General features: G+C 41.4%; 1 pseudogene; it reads left to right on the top strand.

Annotated features, from left to right (window-relative positions):
- Positions 1-1375: 1375 nt before the first annotated feature.
- Positions 1376-8352, top strand: LOC117462624 (acyl-coenzyme A thioesterase 6-like; annotated as a pseudogene).
- Positions 8353-8805: the final 453 nt, after the last annotated feature.

The raw sequence follows: 8805 nt of genomic DNA, 5'->3' as shown, positions 1-8805 counted from the left end.
GTTCTTGCTTTTCTCTTTGATAGTCATCACATAACGGCATTGTAATACACGGTTCGGCTGCATTACATATTACAGATCTGCCGTAGTTCTTTATTTATAGAGCCCTGCTGAGAAGACCTTTGGAAAAACTGAAGAAATGCCGCCGAAACTGAATACTTGACGTGGATCATAAATATATCAACAATTAAACAACATCTTCAATTTCTCTTCACACAATACGTCTCCTTGCAGTATCAACACTAATTCGGCTGACTTTTACATTTGATCTAATTCACAGATAGGTTATATTTACACCATAACGGTGCACAGCTGAGAGAAAAGGACTGTGGTTTTTAAAGATATTACTGATTTTCTTTGAATGTAAGAATGTAAATACTGATTCTGAAATAGTAATATGCTGTAAAATTATGTGAAAGCATGAATAAAACTACACGGTATACATGGTTGCGCTAAACCAAATGGATTCTAAACAGTGCTGTATGCTTGTTTTATGTCATGTTTTGTCATATGTCTTATTACATCACTAAGTCCGAGGTATTTGCGTTATATACGCGGTATTTGTGAGAGGTGTTACTATCTGGGAACAGAGTTGACCATCGAATCAACATTGACTAGCAACGTTTATCAGCCAACTCCAGCTACAAACAATTTCCCCACGGGGATTAATAAAGTATATCAAACTCAAATTTATCAAACTATCATTCCTAGACTACCATGTTCGCATCGCTAGGTTCATTGGCTGAGCTCGTGGATTATTCCATTAGACTGAGGACTTTTTGTCTGTCTGTTGTTACCCTGTACACGTTAAATGCACTCTTAAAATGACTTGATTTCATACATAGCTGCGTCCAAGAAGAAGGTTAACTTGTTACGTTAAGTAATTTAGATCAATAAAATGCAGTACTTTTTCTTTTAATGTTTAATTGACTGCACTGTAACTTTTATCCATGTATTTTTTCTTTTAATGTTTATTTTATTAGCTTTTCTTTTTAATGACTGATTTTAAATGCCATTTTCTTAATGTCTTTCATTTTTTGTAAAACACTTTGAATTACCTTGTGTTGAAAAGTGCTATATAAATAAACTTGCCTTGCCTTACTTACTTATACCAATGTCCATTGATTCATTTATTTACTCATTCATCCCTCCACAAATGAAAACAACACTGATGAACCATAAAAACGAGATTTATTACAAATATAAAAAGGTATGACATAGAAAACAGTATAAACAGAATAAGGACATGTAATGGAGTATAATTGATTGGTTTCAGGTGATCGTGATCCGCAGCCACGGCTGATTGGGGCTGTGATTGCCTCAGCTGTTTAAAAGAGTCCTGCTGATTATACTCTGTGTTCTAGTTTGGTTGTGAAGCCACACGGTTTTTTGACCGCTGCATTGCACTGCAGAGAAGAGACTATTTGTTTATTTAAAGGACGAACACTGTTTCAACCTCGTCTGGTAAGATACGATAACTTGGAAATAAATGTACCAAAAACAAACGTATCTCTGAGTGATGTGTGAGCGCGTCGGCCAGGCGCTAAAACCAAAAGAACAGAAAAGAGCTTAAGAAAGGTGGAAAGAAGGCTCTTTTATTCCTATTCCTCGCTGTCAGTGTCAGGGCAGTCATCGTTCTCTTCCTCTGTTTCTTTTTTATTTGCACAATTTGAACAACGACATAAGTCTGTGCAACAGAGTCCTGCAGAGAAGCATGAACATCTGCCTTTCTCACAGGCAAACTCTTTGCAGCTGCAGTGTATCACATGCTACACACTGTCAGGGGCAGGATTTCTTGTCATCCAGGTGACATGTAAGTTCCCATCCTCTATTTCCCAACCATATCCAGCAGGTGATGGAGCATTAATTTCTCTTTTGAGACAGGACCTCATTATTGCTGCCTGGTCATTTGCCCTTGTGCAGTGCTGATGGAGGGCATCAGGAGTAGGGGGAATGCTTAATTCTGGCAAGGCCGATGATGCCATACAGAAAGCCTTGTACCTAGCATAATTTACATCTTCGGCTGCTGGCTGATCATATAGATGACATACATACCGGCAAAGAAGTGCAAATGTTGATTGCTCCAAGTCAAAGTTAGTACCTAAACTTCTAAAAGCCTTAAGGTAGTCATCTTTCTCACATGCAACAGCAAATGACTTTCTTTTACCTTTGCCATAGAACGCGCTTGTGGAGTCACACCCAGAGAACGTGTGAATTCCAATCAAGGCTGAACACACACTGGTTCTGAGAGCTGATGACACCATGGCAATGATCCGTGTCCTGTTGCCAGTCCCTGTGAACACATATAAGCTGCATGGCAAATCTGCCTGCAGACTTACAGCAATGACGGCCACATCAGTGTCAGAGCTCTTGATGATGACAGCTTTGTGCTCCTGTGCAGCATGTAAAAACACCTGTGTGTCACATTCCTCATGATCACACTGCAGGTCTTCAACAACATCAACAGTGGTCGTTAAACTTGTGGTTTTCAGCCACCACGTTCCGAGTCTCCCTTCAAGCCGAGCCACCGTTGTAAGCTTGTCCCAGGCCCGGACTGGCCATCGGGAGCACCGGGAGGTTTCCCGATGGCCTGGCCTGCTAAGTGGCCTGCTGGCCTGAGGATTTTTTGTATGTATGTATTGTGAATGCAACGCTGCGCAAATGTGGGTCTGACTCTGCCTCACAGAGGGTGACTGGCTGTCTACATGATGTGGCCTGTCGACATGGCCACTTTCATACACCATACACTAATGCCCTCGATTGGTCTCTGTGTGTCATTCAAGCTTGGGAGAGTGTGTGTATGTGGCGCAAGTGAGCAAGAGAGAGAAAGCGCGCGCACCGGTTACGTGTAGGCTATTGTTGTTGTTAGCATCTGGTGCTAGCTAGCTGCGCTAACGGATATAAGGAGCTGTTTCAACAACAAGGTGGAGGACTGGAGAGTCCTCTCCTGTCAGACTGAGAGACCGATAACTACTGCTCAGGTGAGGTAAAGGACTCTGCTGAGTGTTTAGATAGTTAACTTAGTTCTCAGTGGGTCTCACGGTTTGGTCACCATTCATGTAAACACATATTTCCATTTGAAGGGGGAGTGATTAGTAAAATATGCATGAATAATAAAAAAAAAACGTTAACTAGGTGAAAAAATGTAAGATACACTATAAAAACTAAGCTAAAACTAGTCTTTGCTGCTGCCTCAAAGAGGAGAGGAGGGAGACAGGTGAGGCTGGTTCAGGAGCCCAGACACACTCACAACTATAAATGAACCAAAAACAAATAAATAAACAAGTTTCAATGTTTTTTCATATTGGATATGGTATGTTATTGGTTATGGCCATGTTATTATGAGTTTATGATTATTTAAATGTATATAGTTCTGTTTCATGTGGGTGTAGTCTCTTTATTTCCCCCTCAAAGTGCACCAGATTGATGCATTTAAGTCCAACATTAAAAAAAAAATCTTAACGGGGGGCATGCCCCCGGAACCCCCTATAGGATTTGAGGTCCACCTCCACTTAAAATATGTTCACATGAATAGATTCCTAAATAGATTTGCACATTTGTTTAAATAGTAACCCATCTCCATATGTTTATTTTTTGGTAGTAGATTTAGAGGGCGATCACTACGGGCAGCAACACTGTAAATATTGACAAATAAATCCAGCAAAATGGCACAAAAAACTGGTAGTGGCCTGACTGGGTGTATAATTCCCGGCCTGACTTATTTTCCCAGTCCGGCCCTGGCTTGTCCTGTACGTATTCCATCTTGTATTGGTAAAATAATCAACCTTTTCATGCTTCACAGACGTAATATGCATGTAACAATGTTTGTGTGTTGATCATTTTGACTTTTTTAGACTTTCTGGTGCGTTTTCCTTGTCCCCGCTACTCGATGAAACCATGGCGGTCGCCATCTTTCACTTCTGTTGACAATATGCAGCTACCCAATTGGTGTAGCACGATCACGTGACGAACCGTGGCACTACTTTGGACCAAGATATTATTACGCGTTGAAGGGACTAGTTCAGCCAATAATTACGTGCCTAGAAGAATTGGCAGGAATTTTAGAGACGAACTTTTTTTTGGTGGATAAGCATGACTCGTTCTTTTTTATGAACTAAAGATTGTGTAGTTCCACTTCTGTGGAGCGGAATTTATTTTCTAAAGGACTTTTCGAGGTTCACCTTGCGACCTATATTGACCAGAGAGCTTGCTCACACCTATGTGTTGTAGAATGTGGCTTGGTTCATACTGCAGCCAAAAATGATGTGATTTTAAAAGCCATCTGTCTATCAGCTGTTGTGAGGCTTTTATTGTGAAAGAGCCTTGGCTTCCTGTTTCACTTGTTTACTGGCATTAGCGTGACTTTTTGAGCTGTTTTGAATGGTTTTACCATAACACACAGTCAAAATATAACTGTAAAGAGCCAACTAGAGCATCTCTGTTTTGACGAACATCGACTGTCAACACCGAGAAGGTAACGTTAAGTTACGTTTCTTTCTTTACGTTACCTGCGTTGGTTACGTACTTGAAGACGCTGTTAATGTTAATTTAGCATCACAGGAATTTGGATCATGTACCAGAGTGTAGGAATAGTCTGTTACAAGTAAAAGTCCTGCATTCAAAATGTTACTCAAGTAGAAGTAAAAATAGTCATTGTACAGATTGGCCCATTCCAGAATAATATATATGATATGTTTTATAATTATCGATCATTAAAGTGTTATCAAAGCTGGTAAAGGTGCAGCTCTCAACGAACAACCAGTATTTGGTTAATCTGCTAACATCTCAGAGACATCTGGCATGCTTCAAAAGGCCCAAACAACTCATGTAATGGTTTAATCTTTAAAAACAGAATGTATTTTACAGCTGCTATGGACAGTCTTGCACACATGTACATTCTCAAAGATATTGAAGTGACTATTGTGTTATATTGATTGTTGTGCTTTAATTGAGGTCTTAATTCGTGCATATGTATAAATGTGTCTTTGATTGTGTATATGTAGGTATATGTCACGTCTATATATATTTGTTTTTGTATTCAGGATTGTGGGAAACTGTATTTTGATCTCTGTCTGTACACACAAACTGGAAGATTGACAATAAAGTTGACTTTGACTTTACTATTTATAAATCTTTTCCCAGAAGAGATGTCCTCCCAGGTCCGACTGCGGCTGCTGCCCAGAGCCAGATGCATGTTCGACGAGCCGCTCCAGGTGAAGGTGGCCGGGCTGAGGTCCAGACAGGTGGTCACCCTGAGAGCCAGAACCACGGACGAGAAGGGAGTGATGTTCAGCTCCATAGCCACATACAAGGCTGATGGGAGCGGGGAGGTGGACCTGCAGAGAGTCCCCTCCCTCAGCGGGACCTACACCGGGGTCCAGCCCATGGGCCTGCTGTGGTCCATGAGGCCAGACACCTTGCACAAAATATTCACAAAAACATGTTCACTGAACCCCCAGGTGGTGAAGTTCTCCGTGCACGAGGAGAAGGGCGGGATGCTGGCGGAGGCGACCAATGAGAGGCTTCTGGTTGGAGACGGGGTCATCCGGCACCCGGTGAAAGATGGGAATATTCGTGGAGTCCTGTTTACTCCCCCAGGTTAGTCCGTTTCTCTATTCCTCCTCAAATCAAACAGTAGTGCATGGCCACAGCCTGATAAAGCTATTTCCTTTTTTCACACAAGTCCATTGTCAAACAAAAACAATTATAATGACTTCAGGAACCAATATGTTGCTGAGAGGCTGAGGTCGGGCCTGGTTGTCTGACACGCTTGGAAAAAGGATGTGTTCAGGCCCAAACATGCTTTGAATAAAATCTTAAATGAATGAAAATGGTTGGCTTATTATCACATGTACAAGCATATAGTCTGTATAATCCAGTTATCAAAAGTTGCGGTCAACAAAAAATACACCGACCCTCTCTTCCACACACACACCTCACACAGGTGATTATATTTACTATGAGTGCCGACAATAATGGGAACCAACTAATTCAACCCATAATTGATCACAAAATAATAAATCATAATAATATATACAAAGACTAATAACCAAGTATGACCAACCAAAAAACATTTATTAAATCTACAACGCAAAGTACCACTTTCTGATATTCATGACTCCAACACTATTAATTAAAAACATAAATTGTATATAAGAAGCTGACATAGTCACCGGGACGTCACAGATTAGTTTGGCTGACTTCCATTTTTAAGCCTTGATGTACGCATTTTGCTGTTACCTTCTTGTTTTTTTGGAACAAGAAGTGACATGAGACGTCGGAGCAGGGATTGAGATCATAAACTCTCAGAATCTTTTTGTGTGGTTTAATAAATCATGTAATCGAGTAAGCATGGTTATGTTGTCATAGACTTCTATACAATCTGACTGTGCAGTTGGATAGAGCTGGATATTAGAAATACTGCAGGTTTAAGGCACTCATGCATTGGCTTCAGTTTTCAGAATCAGAATACCTTTACACGTCCTACAGAGGGGACATTTTGATTGTTACAGCGAAGTGAAGAGCCAGAAATAGCAACATATTAATTCAAATGCAAGCACAACATATGTAAGATAAAATTATAAATGACACAAATTACACTGTACAAAAATACACATCAAGGTGGACAACAGAAAGTACCAATAACAGTTTAAAAAAAAATAAGTGTAACTGTAACCGACCTGTAGTTCTTAATCTATCTTTGTGTTTGTCTTTATTCAGGAGTGGGTGTGTTGTTGTTGCTGTGTTGGATCTGTTGCTGTGTTGGATCTGTACACTTTTGGTGGAGGTTTGTCGGAGAAAAGGGCCTCTCTGCTGGCCAGCCGGGGATTTGTGGTTCTGACTGTAGCGCTGTACGGCCACGATGACATGGCGAAGAACATCAAAGAAGTCCATCTGGATTATTTTGAAGAAGCAATAGCGTTTTTAAAGAAACAAGATAAGGTGAGTACAGGCCACATTTTTGAAAATCTTCACTGAAGGTGCTGAAGTCGCTCAGTGGCAAAAGTCCCATGTATGATTACTTACAAAATAGCTAACCTTATGGGCATCATAATATATGCTGAAAAGCTTTTATCCAAAGTGACTTAAAGTGCATTCAACCACGAGGAAACAAACTCAAAAGCAAGAATCCCGCAGTTACATTTTCTATCTATAAGCTGTAGGAGCAAACACAGTAGTGGTGGCTTAAAGCCCACCTCTGCTCCACGCCGTCCGTTAGATGAGCCTGATCAGATTAATAAGAGAAGGAGTTCAAAACACCGGCATAAAAGTTATCACAATAATCTGATTTTAATGGTAAAAAACACAATACGAAATACAGAGTGCCCTGTAACAGAGCACTCCGGGCTCCCCGCTCCACTGCCGTGCGATACAGATATCGGGACCAGCCAGTGAGAAACAGGGGGCATTTGGCATGAATAAACAACAGTATATATGGACATATTTGGGGCGGAGAGTCACTTCTTATCTTCCACCGGACTCCACTCCTTTAATTTGTGTGTGTGTGTGTGTGTGTGTGTGTGTGTGTGTGTGTGTGTGTGTGTGTGTGTGTGTGTGTGTGTGTGTGTGTGTGTGTGTGTGTGTGTGTGTGTGTGTGTGTGTGTGTGTGTGTGTGTCCCAAATAATACATGTTTACTTTAATACAGTTTAGAACAATATCTGTTTGCTTTAAAGCCAAACCAGATTCTACTGCATTAGCTTCACTTCCAAAGAAAGCAGCTCACAGTTTGCTTGTTTGTCCACAGGTTGGCAGTAAAGCAGTCGGTGTAATATCCATTTCTAAAAGTGGAGATCTTGCCCTATCAATAGCCTCTAACCTGCCAGATGTTGGAGTCACGGTGTGGATCAATGGCTGCTCTGCCAACACCGTGTTACCCCTCTACTACAATAAGAGCCAGATCCTCCCCGCGTTAATGAGTGACCTGAGCAGGATGATTCCCACAGACTCAGGGGCCTTTAACTGCAAATATGTGATGCATAATCCGCTGGCAGAGGAGAACAAAGCCACCCTGATCCCCATCGAACGAGCCGAGGGACGCTTCCTCTTCGTGGCTTCGGAGGACGACCTCAACTGGGACAGCAAGGCCTACATGGAGAACATGGTGGAGCGACTGCAGCGACACGGGAAGGACAACTTTGAGAGTGTGTGTTACCCCGGAGCGGGACATTGCCTGGAGCCTCCGTACGGACCCTACTGCCCCTCCAGTTTCCATGGGGTTGCAGGCAAGCCGGTCCTGTGGGGGGGGGGAAGCAACGTCCCACGCAGCAGCTGAAGTCCACCTGTGGAGAAAGATCCAGGAGTTTCTCAGGACTCACCTGAGCTGTGATGCTCCGCAGACTAAAGCCAGATTATAGACAGAAATATCATCATATGATAGATAAACACACGGATAACTGTAAATAATTGTACAGCGAATCATGTTTGATTTGATGATAGTTGAAGCACTGAGAGAAAGACATGCTTAATTTGTTGCCTTAGATTTGTAAATGTACTTATCTATGCTTTTAAGAAAGTGACATGGCTGTGTGTGGATGAGTTGAACAATTGAGTTGATTTTTTTTTAATCATTTTTTTTTTTTGATTTAAAAAGAAATAAATGAAATTTAATTTAATAAATAAAATGTAATAACCATTTTTCCTCCTGGTCTCTCGCGCCCTCCCTGTCATGCCTCTGCGCCCTCCACTTTGAGAACCACTGCTCTACATCAACAGAAAAATGTGGGATATCAAATAATTCTGGCCACTGTTTCCGTCTCTCCTGAGATGACGTTGAGAGGATATCTGTGTCTGCTGTACTTAATAATAAT

This window comes from Pseudochaenichthys georgianus, chromosome 17 (assembly GCF_902827115.2).
Source record: "Pseudochaenichthys georgianus chromosome 17, fPseGeo1.2, whole genome shotgun sequence".
In the NCBI taxonomy this organism is placed as follows: Eukaryota; Metazoa; Chordata; class Actinopteri; order Perciformes; family Channichthyidae; genus Pseudochaenichthys; species Pseudochaenichthys georgianus.
Note: the sequence above shows the minus strand (reverse complement) of the source record. Positions and strands in the feature narration are given on the sequence as shown.